Below are 22,941 nucleotides of genomic sequence, written 5' to 3'. Positions count from 1 at the left end.
CAAAAGTATCAGTTCTTCGGCGCTCAGCTTTCTTTATAATCCAATGCTCACATCCATACATGACTACTGGAAAAACCATACCTTTGACTAGATAGACCTTTGTTGGCAAAGTAATGTCTCTGCTTTTTAATATGCTGTCTCAGTTGGTCATAGCTATTCTTTCAAGGAGCAAGAGTCGTTTATTTTCATGGCTCAGTCACCATCTGCAGTGATTTTGGAGCCCAAGAAAATACTGTCACTGTTTCCATTGTTTCCCCATCTATTTGCCATGAAGTGATGGGACCAGATACCATGGTCTTAGTTTTTTTAATGTTGAGTTTTAAGCCAGTTTTTTTCACTCTTCTTTTTCACTTTTATCAAGAGACTCTAGTTCCTCTTTACTTTTGGCCGTAAGAGTGGTGTCATCTGCATATCTGAGGTTATTGATATTCCTCCTGGCAATCTTGATTCCAGCTTGTGCTTCATCCAGTCGGGCATTTTACATGATGCATATAAGTTAAAAAAGCAGGGTGACAATATACAGCCTTGAAGTACACCTTTCCCAATTTGGAACCAATCTGTTGTTCCATGTCCAGTTCTAACTGTTGCTTCTTGACCTGCATACAGATTTCTCAGGAGGCACGTAAGGTGGTCTGGTATTCTCATCTCTTTGAGAATTTTCCACAGTTTGTTGTGATCCACACAGTCAAAGGCTTTGACGTAGAAAATAAAGCAGAAGTAGATGTTTTTCTGGAACTCTCTCGCTTTTTTGATGACCCCTGGCAATTTGATCTCTGGTTCCTCTGCCTTTCTAAATCCAGCTTGAACATCTGGAAGTTCTCGTTTCACACACTGTTGAAGCCTCACTCAGAGAATTTTGAGCATTACTTGGCTAGTGTATGAGATGAGTGTAATTGTGCAGTAGTTTGAACATTCTTTGGCATTGCCTTTCTTTGGAATTGGAACGAAAATGGACCTTTTCCAGTTCTGGGGCCACTGCTGAGTTTTCCAAGTTTTCTGGCATATTGAGTGCAGCACTTTCACAGCATCATGTTTTAGGACTTGAAATAGCTCAGCTGGAATTCCATCACCTCCACTAGCATTGTTTGTAGTGATGCTTCCTAAGGCCCACTTGACTTCACATTCCAGGATGTCTGGCTCTAGGTCAGTGATCACACCATTGTGGTTATATGGGTTATGAAGATCTTTTTTGTATACTTCTTCTGTGTATTCTTACCACCTTTTCTTAATATCTTCTGCTTCTGTTTGGAGTTCAGTACCTGTCTATTTAGCACAGGACTTCGCAGACCAGTACAGGAGCTGGCTGGCACATGCTCATACCACCACCCTCCCAGAGGAGGAGCAAGACAGACGCAGGAGATCAGAGAAGCTAGGCTTCTAGAAACAGGTCCCGTTGGAGGTGGGCAGAGCCTGTGTGCCCTGGAGTTGGCCCAAGGGGAGGTGCATGGCAGGGGAGGGGAAGCTGACCACCTCACTTCCCCAGCTCAGAGGAGCAAAAAATAGAGGTTTCGATATTACTTGTTCACCTTTTTCAGTGTCTCTTTCAAGTTTTACATTATGTGATTATAATTCAAAGGTATTTTAGGATCAGGTAGCATAACACCACTGGCTAATTCTTCTGAGTTATGGGAAGTATAAGTGACAAGATTCTAGGTAGCACGAAAATTAATTTTTTCACAGTACACAGAAGAATTGGGTTGATAAGCAGAAATGTTCTATGGATTTCGTGTGCAAATTCTGTTTAACTCTAGGGCACAAGGTAAATCACTTCCTATATTTGTTTTCTCTCTGAAATAATCATCTAAAGGTATGCCCAGGGCCCCAAACTCTTGTCAGTTAAATTAAATACTAATGTGTTAGGCAAAAGCCAACAAGGGTGGTGCAAAATGCCATCCGAGACTTTAGGAAAACATATTCCATGATGGCACAGACAGCAGCAGAGCGAAAACTTAGGAATTCAGGGCTTCAAAACCATGTTGTTAACTCCTGCTCCATCTTAGCACTTCCACACACAGACAGACCCTCCGCAGACCTCAGGAAGTCAGAGGGACAATGGTAAACATTTGCTTACCCCAGTGGCTCTTCCTGTGGAGTTGACATGAAAATGACTTCCTCTGTTGGCATGTGACCAATTCAAGCTCTCTCCCTTTAGATTATTTTGAACATTTTGCCCCTACTGAGCTAAACCTTCCTAATTAAAGCCGCTCTTTAACACTCATAATTTCTAGGGAAGGCAAATTCTCCTGAATTTTCCATGTTTCTTGTTAAGAATGAAAGCTGTCCCTCCCACAGTAGAATTACAATCACTAATCAACTTAGAAAGCCAGACCAATGCTGAACACATTTTTAGAACACTGTCTTTCTAAAATAGAAAGTAGTGAATGTCCATATGAACGCAATAACTGGGAGTACGCTATTAGCAAATGATGAATTTCTATTAAAGCACTGTTGCAAGTTTTACCATTGTCACTACCATTGTCAGGCTGAATGACCTTGTGATACATTTTCTAAAAAGAGATACCACCATAGATGAATTTCCGTTTTAAAGGAAATGCTACCCAGATCATAAAGACACTCATGCTAAGGGACTATACAGGTCTGCAGAATTATGTGCCTTTCCTGGGATGTGGCCTGTTTTATAAAGATGAGGTCAGAAGGGGAACAAAGTGGGCAGAGATTCCTGATTTCTATTCCTTTCATCTAGAAAGCCATGGGCTTCTTCTTTGGAATTGCCAGAAAAGAAGAATTTTCCTTCTTGAACAAACACTGATCCTTTAGCAATTTCTTATGTATTTGTCATAAAGAGCTACTGCAGCGCTCTTAATTACTAGAATCTCCTCATGCTCTCTGAGATCTGGGTGTTTATGGCATGCAGTCAGAGTGAGAGGAATCCTGTCAGGGAATCAGTCACCAGGAACCCGGGTGATATTCTGATGTGAGACCTGGAGTCCCTATTGCCGGGATGTTCCATCGCCCCCTCTGGGAGGGATCAACCCTCAGTGAGGAGCCAAGGCAGCCCAGAGGGTTCAGCTCTGAGTTGCTCACGGGAGGCACCAGCAAGACACCCCCACCTCTCCACAGGTATTTTCCAATCCAACAATGTCAGCTAATTACGAGAAGAGCCAAGCCGTGATGAACAGACGACATGCCCTGTATTAACTACTCTGGCCTGGCCTGAGCAGCGTCACAGAGAAATGCAACCGACCTGCCGTCCTTCAGAAGCCGTCGAAGAGGCATCTCTTCCTCAGACACCTGCGAGAGCCGGAGTCCCTCCCGTCACGGTTACACCCAGGCTTCCACCCTGGGATGGGACAGAGCTGCCTGCTTCTGTGTTCACATGGCTTGTGAGTCCACTGTCCTGTTTTGTGTTACTTACATATATAAACACATACACATATGTATACACATGTGTGTATATACACAATATGTATATGTACATGTGTGTGTGTATATGTTTGGTTGGGGGGGGGCGGAGAGAGAGAGAATTATTTGAGATCCCAGGCTCCCTCACTGATAGTGAGCCCCCCTGATGATCACTACAACACTACTCGGTTTTCTTCCAGGAATGAAAACTATGTTTTCTTACTCATATACATTTTGTACACATACACATTGTATTTCACCTCTGTGAACAAAAATGTAGAAACAATCTTCTCTGGGTCTCTGTGACTTCATCTTAGATATAAAACAACAACAACAGGCAAATTTACTCTGTTCACTTTTGTAGACATGTGCTGTCATTAACGGAGAAGGCAATGGCACCCCACTCCAGTACTCTTGCCTGGAAAATCCCATGGACAGAGGAGCCTGGTGGGCTGCAGTCCATGGGGTCGCTAAAGAGTCAAGACACGACTGAGTGACTTCACTTTCACTTTTCACTTTCATGCACTGGAGAAGGAAATGGCAGCCCACTCCAGTGTTCTTGCCTGGAGAATCCCAGGGACGGGGGAGCCTAGTGGGCTGCCGTCTATGGGGTCGAGCAGAGTTGGACACGACTGAAGCGACTTAGCAGCAGCAGCAGCAGCTGTCCTTAAACAGACCAGTCTGTTCTTTCCCTGTCCTTGAACTTTTGACTCCGTGATGTCTTTTACATAAGCCTGTTTTTCCTCTGTTCTGTTTCTAAAGTAGCATTAGACCAACTTTTATGTTGCACTGTTCTCCGTTACACAGAACCGTAAAGAGAGAATGGTTATGGCAGGTGCACACTACTCTGTATTGTAGCATTATTCCAGTTCCTTCCATGGGCCATTATTCCAGTCCACTGCATGGATGATTTTCCAGTTCCATTCATGGGTCACTATCCCAGTTCATTCTGTGGACCATTTTCCAGTTCCTTCTGTGGATCATTATTCTGGTTCATTCTCATGGCTCCATGGATGCAGGCTTCCCTCCCGTGAGCCTGTGTCCTTGCTCAGAGTCAGGCTGGTGCGTTCTGGGCTGTCTGATCCATTTAAATGTCAGGGAAAAAGAAGAGCTGGCTGCTCTGACCTGGTCTCTGTTGAGCTTTTGCAATGTATTCCGAGTGTCAGATGTTTCATGCAGCTTTCAATATTAACACTGCTCTGCAGATTAGGGTCTTAAAGATATCCAGACAAGTTTAAAACGTATGAGCTACAGAAAATTAGAATTGCCTCTGGACCTGGAAATAGGAATTGGCACCAAAGCTTTTTATTCGACTGTCAGTCACTTCACACTTTGCCAGGCTCTATCTATGGAAAGGATACGCCTGAGGACAGTGATGAGAAGAAATTCAAGTCTGGGATAGAGTCTCAAGGCTTGAAAGTTCTCTTGTGCTCTTGGGATGGTAAAGCACTCTTCTATCTGAAGAATCAAGAGTCTAAAATGAAGGAAGACACTTTACAAATGATCTATACATTTTTATATCAAAGATGAAGTCACAGATACCCAGAGGGGCTAAGCGACGTGCCAAGCGACTTGTCACAGCAGTGACGATGTGAGCCTATGTGGTCACCAATAGTTATTTTTTTATCACATCAAAATTCCCTGAGTTCTCCTTTGGAAGTCTTTTATTTGTGAAGTATAACTACTGGTGTTTCGGTTTTCAAACTGTATTTTATTGACTGAATGAATGTAAAGGAAGAGCACCCTCGTGTGTCTCCTCTGCTCTCACACCGATTCACTGTGGGTCCCCAGACGTAGAGCCTTCCCACACATCAGGCACCTCTGCTACACCAGATGGGCATCCTACAATTTAACTCAATCCTGACACCACCCACCCGAGCCAGACTCGGACACACAAGATAGGGCTCAGTCCCACAAGACGGCCACCCTCCTTCCCACCACACACACTTCAGATGTCACTGGCAAGTCAGGTTGTCATCTGTGCTCTGACCACTGGTTATCAATTGGTGGTTCCCATGACCCCCTACTCAGATTAATTTGTTGGAGTGGCTCACAGAACTCAGGACAACATTTTACTTACTGGGTGACCAGTTTGTCTCTCAAAAGGCGTAACTCAGGAAGAGCCAGATGGACGGCATGCACAGGGCGGGATCTGGACCTTTCAAGGCCCCAAGCTTCTGCCCTTGGAGCTTAGAGCGTGACACCCTCCTGACACGTGGATGGGTTTCTGTCCACCAACACGGAAGCTCTCCAAATCCTATCCTTTGGAGTCCTTACGGAGGAGTGATTGATTAAATCCTTGGCCCTTGGTGTCTGAACTCTCTGGAGGGCTGAGGCGTAGGCCGCTAGGTCCAACTCTCTAATCACATGGTCCCCCAGGCAACCAGCATCATCCTTAGGGACTTTCCAAAGGTCACCTCATTAACGGAAACTCTGGTGTGGTTGAAAGGGGCTTGTTATTTATTAATTACAAAAGACTCCCATTTCACCTTTATGCTCTGGAACTGTTTCAGGAACTGAGAAAAAAACACATAACAAAAGATGCCTCTAAGGCTTTCATACAGGAAATTATAAGGGTTTAGAAGCTCTGGGCAAGAAACAGTGGTGAATACATATTTCTTAGTATAAATCACAATATCACCTCGACTGACTACTTATGGATAACATGCCCCAAAAGCACAAGAAAAATATGGAGAAACCCCCACTGAGTGAAATCATTAAACAAGAGAATGGGGGGGGGGACATAAAATGGATACTGCTACAATTTCAGAAAGAGGTTTGCAAATTCCAGCTACTTATTTTCCCCCTGGAGATATCTGCATGTATATTTATATATTACAAGCACATTTTCATGACTAGAATTATTCTGGTTTTTTATATTCAAATTAAATATTTCCTGTTCATTTATTCAACGAAGATGATATGGGTGCCTGCTCTGTGCCTGCATTCACAGGGTATAGCTCAGTGAACCAAAAACAGCTGATTTCATGGTGCTTACAAACTAGTTAAAGCAGATAGGCAATACGCAACTGTAGCAGGTTGTTGAAATGGAACACCCTCTCTTGTTTTCATTTCTTGCACAGAAGTGCAGGAATACAGTAATATTGGTCAATATGCTGTCAGGAAAACAGAAACCTCACCAGTTACGTTAACACAGAGAATTTAATGCAAGGAGATGGTTAAACAGATATTAGAGGATCAAAAGTCATAGGGGCAGGACGGTAAAAGCAACTGAATTGCCACCCTGCATTGTCGGAATCAAGAAAAGAGACTGGGCTTTTCAAAACCTGGAGGGTTAGAGGAGGGGCCCCTAGAGCAGCAACCAGACGCAGGAGACTAGAGAGGGTCTATGGAGGTAGGACCCAGAGTCTGGGAAGCTGGCACTGGCCAGCTAGTGCTGTTTCCTCAAGAGCCCAGACAGGGGGCCCTGAGGGTCTGGGAGCAGATCTCCTGGCCTGGGCGCTGCCTGGCATGGAGGGGTCTCTCAGGGGTAGGCAAAGGGCTGAGGTTTGGAGAGCGCAAAAGAGCTGAGGACTGACTGCTCCCAGAAACAAATGGTCTGCCAGGGCACAGGGCGGTTGCCAGGTGACACTCACAGGAACAGGAAGCAACCTGAAAGAGGCTGGTCCCCCTCCTTCCTCTCACCTCCAGGACTCGCTTTGGTGCAGTGTGTCCTGGGTACAAAGCCACTTGGCAAGGAAGAAGTATTGTCTGCAGAGCCCTCACGCCCACAACACAGCTTGTGGAGAAAGGGGTGCAAGGCCCACAACTTCACAGCAGGCATGGTCCCAAAGACCTGAGGGGGCAGTTAGCCTCATGGGGTGAAGCTACTTGCTACAATACCCAAGCAGGTCATGCAGGAGGACGGGCAGAAGTCCATTAACACTTCCCATTTTAACCATTTTTAAGTGTAGAGACAGTGGCCTAAGTGCCTTCACATTCTTGTGCAACCAACTTCGAGAAGATTTTCCTCTTCCTAAGCTGAAACTCCCTCTCCATGAAACTGTAACTCCCCCTCTCGCTCTCCCAAATCCCCCAGGCCCCATCTTGACCCCCACTCCAGTCTCTGTCTCTATGAATCTGACTACTCTAGAAAGCTCACAGAAGTGGATCACCCAGTATTTGTCCTTCTGTGTCTGGCTTATATCACTTGACATAACGTTTTCAAGCTTCATTCATGGTGCAGCACATGTCAGAATTTCCATTCCTTTTTAAGGCTGAATACTATGAAATTTGTGCTTCCCAGGTGGTGCTAGCAGTAAAGAACCCACCTGCCAATGCAGGAGATGCAAGAGACACAGGTTTGATCCCTGGGTCGGGAAGATCCCCTGGAGAAGGACATGGTAACCCACTCCAGTATTCATGCCTGGAGAATCCCATGGACAGAGGAGCCTGGAAGGTTACAGTCCAAAGGGTTGCAAACAGCTGGACATGATTGAAGTGGTTTAGCACAATATGAAATTTGGTTTTATGACCCTTAGGGCAACATCCATGCTGAAGGACCTGGACACTGGGGAGATGACTGATTTAGAGATATTGTTTTTGATATCCACTTCCCTGCTCTCTCCCTCTCTCTCTCTTTCACATACACACACACACACACACACACACACACACACACACACACACACACCACAGCATCCTGAGGAAGAGAGGGAAATGTCTGTCTCATCCCCAAGCAGCAGGGTCCCTAGAGAAACTGACCAGGGATGGTGAAGCGTTCTGGGGTAGCAGCTGGGCACATTTATCATCCTGGGCTTAAAAGGGAAAGGGATAAATACTAGTAGAACAAAATAATGCCATTGCAGCAACAGGGCTGGACCTAGAGATTGTCATATTGAGGGAAGTAAGCCAGACAGGGAAAGACAAATATCATATGATATCTCTTAGATGTGGAATCTTAAAAAAAAAATGGTATAAATGAATTTATTTACAAAACGGAAATAGTAACAGAGGTAGGAAATAAACTTATGTCAGGTAGGTTGATTCCTCCGAAAGAAGAATGGAACTGGAGGAATCAACCTACCTGACTTCAGGCTCTACTACAAAGCCACAGTTATCAAGACAGTATGGTACTGGCACAAAGACAGATATATAGATCAATGGAATAAAATAGAAAGCCCAGAGATAAATCCACGCACATATGGACACCTTATCTTTGACAAAGGAGGCAAGAATATACAATGGATTAAAGACAATCTCTTTAACAAGTGGTGCTGGGAAATCTGGTCAACCACGTGTAAAAGAATGAAACTAGACCACTTTCTAACACCATACACAAAAATAAACTCAAAATGGATTAAAGATCTAAATGTAAGACCAGAAACTATAAAACTCCTAGAGGAGAACATAGGCAAAACACTCTCTGACATACATCACAGCAGGATCCTCTATGACCCACCTCCCAGAATATTGGAAATAAAAGCAAAAATAAACAAATGGGACCTAATTAACCTTAAAAGCTTCTGCACATCAAAGGAAACTATTAGCAAGGTGAAAAGACAGCCTTCAGAATGGGAAAAAATAATAGCAAATGAAGCAACTGACAAACAACTAATCTCAAAAATATACAAGCAACTCCTACAGCTCAACTCCAGAAAAATAAATGACCCAATTAAAAAATGGGCCAAAGAACTAAATAGACATTTCTCCAAAGAAGACATACAGATGGCTAACAAACACATGAAAAGATGCTCAACATCACTCATTATCAGAGAAATGCAAATCAAAACCACTATGAGATACCATTTCACACCAGTCAGAATGGCTGCGATCCAAAAGTCTACAAATAATAAGTGCTGGAGAGGGTGTGGAGAAAAGGGAACCCTCTTACACTGTTGGTGGGAATGCAAACTAGTACAGCCACTATGGAGAACAGTGTGGAGATTCCTTAAAAAACTGGAAATAGAACTGCCTTATGATCCAGCAATCCCACTGCTGGGCATACACACTGAGGAAACCAGAAGGGAAAGAGACACGTGTACCCCAATGTTCATCGCAGCACTGTTTATAATAGCCAGGACATGGAAGCAACCTAGATGTCCATCAGCAGATGAATGGATAAGAAAGCTGTGGTACATACACACAATGGAGTATTACTCAGCCATTAAAAAGAATACATTTGAATCAGTTCTAATGAGGTGGATGAAACTGGAGCCTATTATACAGAGTGAAGTAAGCCAGAAGGAAAAACAGAAATACAGTATACTAACGCATATATATGGAATTTAGAAAGATGGTAACAATAACCTGGTGTACGAGACAGCAAAAGAGACACTGATGTATAGAACAGTCTTATGGACTCTGTGGGAGAGGGAGAGGGTGGGAAGATTTGGGAGAGTGACATTGAAACATGTAGAATATCATGCAAGAAACGAGTTGCCAGTCCAGGTTCGATGCGGGATACTGGATGCTTGGGGCTGGAGCACTGGGACGACCCAGAGGGATGGTGTGGGGAGGGAGGAGGGAGGAGGGTTCAGGATGGGGAACACATGTATGCCTGTGGCGGATTCATTTTGATATTTGGCAAAACTAATACAATTATGTAAAGTTTAAAAATAAAATAAAATTAAAAAAAAAAAAAAAAAAAGGAAATAAACTTATGGTTACCCAGGGGGAAAGGCAGGAAAGGATAAATTGGGAGATTAAGATTGACATATACACACTGCTGCTGCTGCTGCTGCTAAGTCGCTTCAGTCATGTCCGACTCTGTGCGACCCCATGACCCCAAAGACGGCAGCCCACCAGGCTCCCCCATCCTTGGGATTCTCCAGGCAAGAACACTGGAGTGGGTTGCCATTTCCTTCTCCAATGCATGAAAGTGAAAAGTGAAAGTGAAGTCGCTCAGTCGTGTCTGACTCTTAGCGACCCCATGGACTGCAACCTACCAGGCTCCTCTGTCCATGGGATTTTCCAGGCAAGAGTACCGGAGTGGGGTGCCATTGCCTTCTCCGATATACACACTACTATATATAAAATAGATATCTTATAAGAACCTAATGTACAGCACAAGGAACTCTACTCAATACTCTATAATGACATATGGGAAAAGAATCTGAAAAAGAGTGGATATACGTGTATGCATAACTGATTCACTTCGCTATACATCTGAAACTAACACAACATTGTAAATCAACTATATTCCAATAAAAATTTTAAAAAGACTAGTTACTTAATGAGAACTTTAATCTCAGGAGAGAGCAGCCCATGGAAGTTGTGGCCTTCAGGAGAGAAACAAAGCCATTGTTAAAACCCAGGCCCTTGTTGATATATGGCAAAACCAATACAATATTGTAAAGTTAAAAAAAAAAAAAAACCCAGGCCCTTGTGGGAGGCAGTTGACATGATGTAATAAATAACTCCACCTCTGTCTCCTCCCAAATCCTGCTTCTGCCCTTCACTGACCAAACCCAGCTGGAAGCCTGAGGGCAAAGAAGAGCCCCCTGGAGGTAGTGCTAGGAGATGGTGCTGCTAACGGAATTGTGGAAGGCAAAGAAAAAAAATGTGAAAGTGTTACTCCCTCAGTCGTGTAATGGACTGTAGACTGCCAGGCTCCTCTGTCCACAGAATTCTTCAGGCAAGAATACTGGAGTGGGAGGCCATTCCCTTCTCCAGGAGATCTTCCTGATCCAGGGATCGAACCAGGCTCTCCTGCATTGCAGGCATATTCTTTACCATCTGAGCCACCAGGGAAGCCCCAGCCCCCTTTTAATGCGCCTCCATTTGCTGCCCCCTCCATGATGAAAAGTGGCCCCAGACAATCAACCTACCACCAGGCAAATGTGTGGTTCCCTTGGTGCTCTGTACCCCTTCCTGGGCTGAGGGTTTAGGACCTCTGCTGATTGACTGAGCACTTGGTTGTGGGGGTAACAGGGTCAGCCTGGAAGAAGCACCATATTATTGAGTGCGAGCACACAAACACACATATATATAGCCCCATCCTTGCCAACATGGCAGCCCAAGAGGTTCGTGCTCCCAAGGAGTCAAGGCTCTGGAGTCATGAAGGAGGGGGTAGCCTGGCCATCTTATATTCTTCAGTCAAAAATATTTGGCCACGGCGGGACTTCCCTTGTGGTCCAGTGGTTAAAAATCTGCCCTGCAACCCAGGGGACGTGGGTTCGATCCCTGGTCAGGGAACTAAGAGCCCACATGCCATGTGGCAACTAAGTCAGAGAGCCACAACTGGAGAGAAGCCCGCCTACCACAGCAAAGATCCTGCATGCCCCAACTAAGACCTGATGCAGCCAAAATAAATAATAAAAAATCAAACAAGATATCCTCATGTAGTGAGCCCTTCTGAGAAGCCTATCCATAGCATTCTTCCCTGAACTGTGTTTCTCTGTTAGCAATCCAGTAACCACTCTGTGCATGCAGCAGCCATCTCACCAGACCTTAGCTGACCTCTGGCCAAGCAATGTGTGGCACCTCCATTCTGTCTGGGCCACTACTGAGTCCAGACTCTGATGTACCTGATGGGCAGGCTCCTAGGAGCCCCTTGCTTTGGTCAGGTTGGCAGAACATCTGGTAAGGGCACCTGTCATAGATAAACCTGGGGCAATCTAAAATTATATTTCTCCTTTTGCCAGTCCCCCTCTGAATCCATGTGTGTGGACATTTACCCCAGCGTTCTCTGCTTTCTAGCTTCAGCTGTCTGTAATTCTCCTGGGGTGCAAGCCTTCGGGGCTTGCCTTTGTCTCCCTGGACCATGCAGGAAAGTGACCGGTACAGAGCTGGGGACAGTGAGAGGTGGAGGCATTTTGTATGTGTGGAGAGGGTGAACTGAGTCCCTCTTGCAAGAAACCCACTGTGGGGGTGGGGAACTGTAGGGTCCACAAGGAAGTAAGGAGGTGCTGCACCCATTAATTCTCAGTCCTGTTCTCAGGGTCCCAATCTCTCCTCCCAAGAAATGTCCTAACTTTCTCATAAAATACTCAGTGACTCTGCAAATTCACCTAATTTGGTAACCCACAAACTCTAACTTGGAGTTTAATTTTCAGCTACAGCTTCAAGACATAAGAGAATCAGGCTTGGGTTAAGAATAATGCGATCTCCATTTGTTTTACTCCTTCGGAAGCTCCGCAAACATCTTACGGCCCTTCCAGAATTCCTCATGGCCTGCTGTACTGTTCTTGGGAACGGCACTGTTGGGTCACCACAGCCTTGCCTCTCTCAACACCTAATTCCTATGACCACGTGGGGGTTGATAGGTTTAGCCTTTTGCTACTGTAAGCCATTAGCTGCCAGATTCCTTTTGAAAACATTAACGATGCTTTTCAGAATGGTCATATTTCTCTGAATAGACTGGACTGTAACAACTACTGATACTAAGTCTAGATATCTTCAGTAAGAAAGAAAAATTTCTGGAATACACTAGGGACTGCACAGAATCAAGAGTCTAGGTTGGAATATGGGCACAAACCAAGGCTGTGAGAAAGACGGGCCAAGCTCCCACTCGAGGCTCCAAGGAGGTGCCTCCTCCAGCTGCTGGTGGCTCCAGGGGCTCCTCTGCTTAGAAGCATAGCTCCAGCCTCTGTCTCTGTCTTTAGTGGCCTTCTCCTTTTCCATCTCCCATAAGAATGCTTGCTTTTAGATTTAAGGCCCACCTGGATCCAGGAGGATCTCATGTCAAGATCTTTGCGACTTAATCACATCTGCAAAAGGCTTTTTCTAAAAGAGGTCACATTTACAAATTCAAGAGGTTAGCATATGGACATATTGTCACCCTGTTTATTTAACTTATATGCAGAGTACATCATGTAAAATGCCCGACTGGATGAAGCACAAACTGGAATCAAGATTGCTGGGAGAAATACCAATAACCTGCAGATGACACCACCCTTATGGCAGAAAGTGAAGAAGAACAAAAGAGTCTCTTGATGAAAGTGAAAGAGAAGAGTGAAAAAGTTGGCTTAAAACTCAACATTCAAAAAACTAAGATCATGGCATCCAGTCCCATCACTTCATGGTAAATAGATGGGAAAACAATGGAAACAGTGACAGACTTATTTTCTTGGGCTCCAAAATCACTGCAGATGGTGACTTCCAAGGAACAAGATACTTGCTCCTTGGAAGAAAAGCTATGACCAACCTAGACAGTATGCAGAGACACTACTTTGCTGACACAGGTCCCTCTAGTCGAAGCTATGATTTTTCCAGTAGTCATGTATGGATGTGAGGGTTGGACTATAAAGAAAGCTGAGTGCCAAAGAACTGATGCTTTTGAACTGTGGTGTTGGAAAAGCCTCTTGAGAGTCCCTTGGACTGCAAGGAGATCCAACCAGTCCATCCTAAAGGAAATCAGTCCTGAATATTCATTGGAAGGAATGATGCTGAAGCTGAAACTCCAATACTTTGGCCACCTGATGAGAAGAACTGACTCACTGGAAAAGACCCTGATGTGGGGAAAGATTGAAGGTGGGAGGAGAAGGGAAGACAGATGGTGAGATGGCTGGATGGCATCACCGACTCAATGGACATGAGTTTGAATAAGCTCTGGGAGCTGGTGAAAGACAGGGAAGCCTGGCATGCTGCAGTCCATGAGGTCACCAAGAGTCAGACATGACGGAGCGACTGAACTGATTTCTTTTGGGGGGCGATGGGGAGCAACATTCCACCCTCTATGCTATCTGTTAGGAACTGATCTGCGTTTTCCCAGATTCACATGTTGAAGTCCTAACCCTCAGGACTTCAGAATGTGACTGTGTTTTGGATGCAGTCTTTAAAGATGTAGTTAGGTTAAAATGAATTTATTAGGGTGAGCTCTAACCCAGGGGGCTTCCCAGATGACACAAGTGGTAAAGAACCCGCCTGCCAATGCAGGAGACTTAAGAGATGCAGGTTCGATCTCTGGATTGGGAAGATCCCCTGGAGAAGGCCACTGCAACCCACTCCAGTATTCTTGCCTGGAGAATTCCACGGACAGAGGAGCCTGGCGGGCACAGTCCATAGGGTCGGCAAGACTTGGACACACCTGAAGTGACTGAGCACACACGCAGTAATCCAGTAGGGCTGGTGTCCCTGTAAGAAGAGAAAATTAACCCGTCGAAGTGTAGAGGAAGATGACATAAAGACACAGGGAGAAGACGACCATCTCCAAGTCAAGAGGAAGGGCCTGGACAGAGTCTTCTTTTACAGCCCTCAGAATGAGCCAACCCTGCTGATGCTTTGACTTTGAACTTCTAGCCTACAGAACTGTGAGAAAATAGATTCCTGTTGTTTACCACATGTCTGTGGTACTTTATTTTTTTAATTGGAGTATAATTGCTTTTCAATGTCCTGTTAGTTCCTGCTGTACAAGAAAGTGAATCCGTTACGCACATATATATATATATATATATGTATATATGTCCCCTCCTTCTTGGACCTCCCTCCAACCTGCCCCATCGCAGCCCTCTAGGTCATCACCAAGCACTGAGCTGAGCTCCCTGTGTTATCCAGCAGCTTCCCACTAGCCATCTGTTTCACCACGGTCGTGTATATACGTCAGTCCTAATCTCCTGATTCATCCCACCTCTCTTTCCCCTGCTGTGTCCACAGGTCTGTTCTGGATGGCTGTGTCTCTGTTCCTGCCCTAGAAACAGATTCATCTGCACTGTTTTTCTGGATTCCACGCACATGCATTAATATACAACATTTGTTTTCCTGCCTTACTTCACTCAGTATGACAGAGGCTCTGGTACTCTGTTATGGCAGCCCTAACACACTAACACACCATCCCACCAGGAAGCGGGGACAGGAAACTTTGCCCGCTTCAGCATCTGTGCAGAAGGGCAAGGCCCCCGTTCACCAGAACCACACGCTAGCGGTCGCCCCTAATCACAAACACAGCTGGGTGTGAGGCAGCCCGGAGCAAGGAGACAATGGCCACCAAAACGCTAGTGCTGCAAGCTTCTGTATAATACAGGGTAGACACACAGCGGGCAGAAGGCAGTGAATCTAGCCGGGGACAGGAAAGGCTTCGTAGAGAAAACGAGCCAAGCTGAACCTTCGAAGAGAAGGGTCTGGCAGGTGGGCTGGAGGAGACAGGTGATACCAGGCAGAGGGAACAGGTGAGCAAAAGGCACGAAGACCTCATATGTCTAACGTGCTGAGAGAATGGCAAGTCACAAACGTCAAGCAGTGAGCCTGGGTAAGGAGCTTGTGCCTGAGTGGAAATCTGCTGAGTCACTAAGCTGACAGGTTTTTCTGTGGGGGGCAGGGGGGCCGGCTACATTGAGTAACTGGTGCGGCACAAGGCATGGAGGTGGGGTGTGGGGCGATGCTGGAGGGTGGGCTGGGGTCAGATGCTGGTGGGCTCTATGAAATGCTAAGGTACTTGGACTTCCGCTTTAAGTCTGAAGAGGGGGAACCGTTCATCAGTGTGGCGATGCTGTAGAGAATGAATCTCAGAGCTACGCTATTAAGCTGACCCAGTTCTTTCTACCGCATTGGTGTGTGATGGTGTTTTCATCAATCTCTAGTAAATTGAGGCATTTTCAAAAGGTAAATTTTTCATAAAGCTAAATTTTATTTAATTTTAAAGGATTTTTTCAGTTCAAAATTATGACCTCCCAGCTTTCATGGCAGAGAAGGCAATGGTACCCCACTCCAGTACTCTTGCCTGGAAAATCCCATGGACGGAGGAGCCTGGTGGGCTGCAGTGCGTGGGGTCGCTAGGAGTCGGACACGACTGAGTGACTTGACTTTCACTTTTCACTTTCATGCATTGGAGAAGGAAATGGTAACCCACTCCAGTGTTCTTGCCTGGAGAATCCCAGGGACGGGGGAGCCTGATGTGCTGCCGTCTTTGGAGTCACACAGAGTCAGACACGACTGAAGCGACTTAGCAGCAGCAGCAGCTTTTATGGAGGGTAAATCGTCCACTGCAGTGATGGTGTTAGTAAAGAATAGGTTCTAAAAAACATATAGGTGTGTGCTCGCCTTCAGGTAAAGCAACTGGCGAGGTTTCCCAGGTCTGCGGGAACTCCTGGATTAACACGGAAGGCTTAAGCTCAGGCTGAGGCAGCAGGGGGTTGGGGGGGATGAGACGGAGGTGGAGTCTACAGAAGACGCCTGACAGTCCAGGTTTTACTGTTGTATGCACACACACTCTCTTCCTGTACCTCAAAGACACGGATTTTTTTTTTTCAGTAATAACCCCATGAGTGCCCCTCTTTGGGGTCAACTGTATTATAAACATGTTTTCATGAAATATAAGAATGTATAATTCATCCTCACATTGCTCCCCTTAATTTCATTCTTAGAATAATCATCAGATGATTTATAGTGTTATGGCTGACTACACGGGCTTCCTGTAAAAGCTCCTTGAACAATCATTTCACACCAAAATGACGGTAAATTCCTTGTCACCCAACCTGCTGGGACCTCCCTTCCTAGGAGGAAAGGGGATGGGAAATGTGTTGTGTTTTTTCCTGTCTTGCCTTTTGTGACATCACACCTATCTTCTTCTAAGCTGCTGTTCAGGGGACCACCACCACCCCTCAATTTTAACACAGACTGAGGACTGCTTTTGTCAAATTGACACCAGTAGCAAATGCCTGGGGCAAGTCAGGTGTTATATTTTCATTTTTTCTTAAATCTCATCTTTGATTTTCTTGTTCTTTTCTGGCATTCTCTAATCTACACCATCAAAATGAGTTGTGATCCAGTTATAATAAATACTGCCTACTCGGTGCCCATGGGGGAGTGGCCTTTGATCAGATCAGATCAGATCAGATCAGTCGCTCAGTCGTGTCTGACTCTTTGCGACCCCATGAATCGCAGCACGCCAGGCCTCCTTGTCCATCACCAGCTCCCGTTCACTCAGACTCACATCCATCGAGTCAGTGATGCCATCCAGCCATCTCATCCCCTTCTCCTCTTGCCCCCAATCCCTCCCAGCATCAGAGTCTTTTCCAATGAGTCAACTCTTCACATGAGGTGGCCAAAGTACTGGAGTTTCAGCTTTAGCATCAGTCCTTCCAAGAAATCCCAGGGCTGATCTCCTTCAGAATGGACTGGTTGGATCTCCTTGCAGTCCAAGGGACTCTCAAGAGTCTTCTCCAACACCACAGCTCAAAAGCATCAAATCTTCGGCGCTCAGCCTTCTTCACAGTCCAACTCTCACATCCATACATGACTACAGGAAAAACCATAGCCTTGACTAGACGAACCTTTGTTGGCAAAGTAATGTCTCTGCTTTTGAATATGCTATCTAGGTTGGTCATAACTTTCCTTCCAAGGAGTAAGCGTCTTTTAATTTCATGGCTGCAGTCAGCATCTGTAGTGATTTTGGAGCCCAGAAAAATAAAGTCTGACACTGTTTCCACTGTTTCCCCATCTATTTCCCATGAAGTGATGGGACCGGATGCCATTTCCTACTTCCTTGTATTCTCCTCCTGTAGCCACCCCCACCCCTCACAGGGACACACATTCCTCACCCAGATATGACCACCTTCGTTTCCTTTATTTTTAGATTCTGGAGATACCATTCTGCTCCCAACACAAAATCAATGCAGACGTGCAAGTTTTTGAAGAAAAGTCGTTGTTTTTTTTTTTTTTTTTCAAGAAAACCAAATATTCTTTGGGACTATTTGATCTTTCCCTCATTTTATCCACGTTCTTTTCACATGTATTTCCTCCAAGGTAACCTTTCAGTCCCTGTTGGGATTGCAGAGAGGGTCCTATTCTCTCAGGGTTACATATGTTATTGTTTTAAAGCCCTCCATTTGTTCTGCTCATAGGATTTCAACCAGAAATGCCAGTTACCTTTGTCCCCACCATTTCTGCTATAACCTCCGGTGTATTGTTAAGAGGTTCTGTGTAGCATCTCTCTCTCTCTTTAGTTGCTAAGTCATTCTGACTCTTGCCTCCACATGGGACTGTAGCCCGCCAGGCTCCTCTGTCCATGGGATTCTCCAGGCAAGAATACTGGAGTGGGTTGCCATTTCCTTCTCCAGGGGATCTTCCCCACCCAGGGAGCAAACCCACGTCGAATGCATTGGCAGGTGGGTTCTTTACCTATGAGCCACCAGAGGAGCCCACTAACACGTTGATTACTACTGGTGATGTCCTAACCTCATTTCTTTCTTGTTCTGCACAATCTCTTGATTTAATTCACTTCCTTTTTTGTAGTGGGCTGGGTTTTAAATTATAAATATTAACTGTTTCTGGGTGAAAAAGAGTTTCTAATAAACACCTTATTACCTCTTCACTGGACCGGCCCAACAACTTTAACTTGTTAATTGTGCAGTGACTGTCCATGTAAATAGAGATGGTCATTAACTGGCTCCTCGAGTTTGCCTCTTGGGTCCGTCCACTGGACTAGGCTGGTGCTCAGGAGAAATCTGTTTTTTAAGCTCTCTGAATAGGACTAAACTGTATTTGGTCGTGGCTGAACACTATATGCCTTCTCTCTTTGGGAGTAAATGGTAAGAAACATCACTGCCAAATTTTAGAACAATGATTTTTAAATGATCTCTAGAACAGCTTGCTCTGAGCTTCATGTCCATCTTACTTGGTTGTCCTTCAGATAAACAGAAACAGTTATGTCCAAACCTAAACCCTCACGCAGATGTATTCCCTCTGATGGTGAACTACAGCACCATCTAAAGTACCCTCTTTTTTATTCTTCTCTGCCTTTCTTCATGTATTTTTATCATAAACATTGACTGAATGCTGTGTAAACCGCAATACCCAACAAGACATCAGCGATCATGAGCTCCACTGTCCATATCTAGAAAATGCTGCCATCAATTACAGACATAACGGATATATACAAACAGCCAAGGCAATAATGCGAAATATAATGTGTTACCGATCACTATGGCATTTCCATTACCAACACTTAGTCCTTCTTACAGCCTTTTTCCTGTAGATGCAAGTATCTTAAGTAAATTTCTCTGGACGTATTCACAGGTATTCCAAGGGAAGAGTCTTTCAGAGTTTATATATGGTCATTACCAAAGTTTCCTTTTGTCTTTCATTCTTACTCTCTTTCCCTCTATTTTAGGATGCTGGTGGTACCTCTTACAGGGTCAGCCTTATCAGTAGCACTGCTTCCTCTTCAGTGTGTTCTTTCCCTTAACTCATCAATTTTTGTTGTTGTTCAGTCACTCAGTCATGTCCGACTCTTTGCAACCCCATGGACTGTAGCACACCAGGCTTCCCTGTCCTTCACTATCTATTGGAGTTTTCTCAAACTCATATCCATTGAGTCGATGATGCCATCCAACCATCTCATCCTCTGTTCTCCCCTCCTCTCCTGCCTTCAATCTTTCCCAGCATCTTTTCCAATGAGTCAGCTCTTCACATAAGGTGGCCAAAGTATTAGAGTTTCAGCTTTAACATTAGTCCTTCCAATGAATATTCAGGGTTGGTTTCCTTCCGGATTGACTGGTTTGATCTCCTTGCTGTCCAAGGGACTCTCAAGAGTCTTCTCCAACACCACAGTTTGGAAGCATCAATTCTTTGATGCTCAGCCTTCTTTATGGTCCAACTCTCACATCCATACATGACTACTGGAAAAACCATAGCTTTGACTAGACGGTTCATCAGTTAGCAAGTCCTACTAATGTGATGCTCTCTCCTTATCATCTCCTGTATCTCACCCCCTCCTAAGCATCCTTAATATCATTATCTGTCTAAAGGATTTTACTAGGTTCTGTCTCTGTGAACCTGTCCAGGAAATACTAGTCTACACTCCTGCTGTGGATTTCTGGAAACCAAATCCAAATTTGTCTTTTCTCTCACTGACATAATTGTTGTTCACCATTATATTCAGGATAAAGATCTAAACTCCTTAGAAAGTTAAACTAGGTCCTACGTGGTCTGACTCTTCCAGGTTCTTATAGTATCATCCGTTCTCCCTTCCTGCCTCCCCACTGACTGTATAGTTAAGAGTGTGAAGTCAGGAATCCAACTTTCTGGTCTGAAATCCTGGCTCTGCCACTTACTAGCTATGTGACCTTGGAAAGTCACTTGTGTTCTCTGTGCCTCTGCTTCCTTATCTGTAAAATGGGGACATGGTGGTTCCTGTTTCATTTAGTTACTGTATAGATTCAATGAGTTGATATATGTTAAAATGCTTATAACAGGGCCTCAATAACAGTAAATAATTAATACACATTGTGTGTGTGTGCATGTCTTGCTATTATCATTAAGTTACTTGAAGTTCATCGAAGAGTCTCATTTCTTTTCCATATATGATGTCTGATAGCTAGAATCGCCTACTCCCATGTTTCCTGACTCACCCCTACCCTCTTCTGAGCTGTCAGCCTCTCAAGGGAGGCTTCACTGCCCCTCCCCGTGAATAGGCTGGATGAGTTGCCTCACCTACAGTTCCTATAGAACCTGTGCACACCTGGATCATAACATTCCTCACACCTGGTGTGGGCTCTGGGCATCTGTGGTTTTAAATATTTGATGATGGCCCAAAGATCTATGATGTCGTAATCTGTAATAGGTGTGTTTTATCTATTAATTTATCAATCAACTGATTGATCTGTCGATTGATAGGTATAACAGCCAAGGCATAATTAGTTTAGAGATTCAGAAGCTCAAAAGCTCTCAGGATGTATCCATACCGAAAATGAAAGTAGTACCATATTTTAATTTTCTATTTCTTTGTATGCTTCCTATATTAAACTTTGGATTCCTAAATTGGGAAACTTAAAAAATCTTTATCCCTAGCACCTTATTATATAACAGAAGTTCAGTTAGTATTTGTTGAATGAATGAATGTATCTCTTTAATACAGAAACTACTTTTTTTCCAAAAAACTAATTTTTCCCCTGAGACATAGGTTGAGGTGCTGAGTCTCTTCCCAGGAAAATACACACACTTGGTTAACCTCAAAATTTCATAAGGTTTGAGTCACCTTTGTTCTTGAAGATGGTTTCCGATTTATTCAAGGAGAAAAGAAGAAGAAATGCATTTTTAATACTAGATACCCCAAAGATGTGTGGCTGATAAAATGAAAGGACTGATCCAATTCAACTTATTAAAAGAAACATACTACCTACCCTATTTTGTCTTTGCCCAGAAACTTCTTGGAAAAGATAAAATGATTCATTTTTAAGAGAGGCAAGTTTGGATCATAATTCAGTAAACTTATGGAAAGTCAATTATCTTTACAGGTGTTTGAGGACTATGATTTGGGTGAATAGAGAAGTTCCCCACCATGCGTTCTTTTTCACCCCAGCAGCTCACACATGCCTGCTACACTATCTGAAATTCTTTTCGTTCACTACACTTTCTGACTAAGTCTCAAAACACCCTGTCCTCAGAGCCTATCTGAGAGGGTGAATGCATTTGGACACCAATGCCTGAAGGCAAGGGGCTTAGACAGTCAGGCTGGCTGGGGGCAGAGCAGCCCCTAGGTCAGGGCCGGAAGGGTGAACCTGAGGTGACGCGCTTTAAGCTTTGCCACTAGCATGGAGTTTCAGACAACGTCATCTCCTATTCCTTAAAAAACTAGGAATAAAACTGCCATATGACCCAACAATCTCACTACTAGGCATATACGCTGAGAAAATCGTAATTGAAAGAGACACATGTATACCAATGTTCATTACAGCACTATTTACAGTAGCTAGGACATGGAAGCAACCTAGATGCCCACTGACAGATGAATGGAATACACAAACTGTGGCACAGGTTTACTACGGAATGTTACTCGGCCATACAAAGGAATGTGTTTGAGTCAGTTCTAATGAGGTGGACGAACCTAGAGCCTGTTATACAAAGTGAAATAAGTTAGAAAGAGAGAAACAAATATCATATATTAATGCATATATGTGGAATCTAGAAAGGATTCATATGATGAACCTATTTGCAGAGCAGCAGTGGAGATACAGACATAGAGAACAGACTTGCGGATACAGTGGGGGAAGAAAAGGGTGGGATGAATTGATAGAATAGCATAGAGGCATATACAATACCATATGTAAAACAGATAGCCAGTGGGAATCCGCTCTATGATGCAGGGAGCTCAAACCTGCTCCCCTGTGACAACCTAGAGGGGTGGGATGGGGTGGGAGGTGGGAGGGACGTTCGAGAAGGACGGGACATATGTATGTATACATATGGCTGATTCATGTTGATGTACAGCAGAAACTAACACAGTATTTAAAGCAGTTATCCTCTAATTAAAAATAAATTAATTAAAGAAAGAACATGTGACAGACACAACACATACACACAGAACATCCTCTCCTTCATGATAAAGGCAGGCTCGAAACTGCCAAAGGAAAGATGAAATCTTTTGACTGTAACTCTTTCAAGACTCTTTCTAAGTGTTCTTCCTAAAATGCCAAACTTCGTGGCTGTCAGTGGTACAGATTGTATGCCTGCATGTGACTGAGAGACGATGGGTTATATGCACACTCTGAAGACCAGCAAGAAGCTGTGCAAAGCACATGCAGATCAGTGCTTCTTAAACAGGGATCAAGACTGGGGTGGATGGAGAGCCCCACCAAGTTCAGGGAAGCCACGTACATCCCACCCCACCATTCTGAGAATCACTGTGTGTAATAAACGGGCACAGTTTGCGGTACTGAGGTGCATACGCAAAGGACGTGAAGACCGAGGAAAGTGACTGAG

The 22,941-nt window shown here is 44.4% G+C and overlaps 1 protein-coding gene across 3 annotated transcripts in view; it reads left to right on the top strand.

The window, feature by feature from the left end:
* Window positions 1–22,941, top strand: part of TRMT9B (tRNA methyltransferase 9B (putative)) — a 74,131-nt gene that overhangs the window by 20,587 nt on the left and 30,603 nt on the right. For 2 of the 3 annotated variants that reach the window (XM_059882185.1, XM_059882186.1), the window contains exon 3: window positions 3,082–3,344. The exons of the other annotated variant lie outside the window; for it this stretch is intronic. The gene's annotated coding sequence lies outside the window, so the exon portion shown is untranslated. The remainder of the gene's footprint in view (window positions 1–3,081; window positions 3,345–22,941) is intronic. 3 annotated transcript variants of the gene reach the window in all.

The sequence above is a fragment of the Bos taurus genome, chromosome 27 (genome assembly GCF_002263795.3).
Source record: "Bos taurus isolate L1 Dominette 01449 registration number 42190680 breed Hereford chromosome 27, ARS-UCD2.0, whole genome shotgun sequence".
Taxonomy (NCBI): Eukaryota; Metazoa; Chordata; class Mammalia; order Artiodactyla; family Bovidae; genus Bos; species Bos taurus.
The sequence above is the reverse complement of the archived record's forward strand: the minus strand, read 5'-3'. Positions and strand labels throughout refer to the sequence as shown.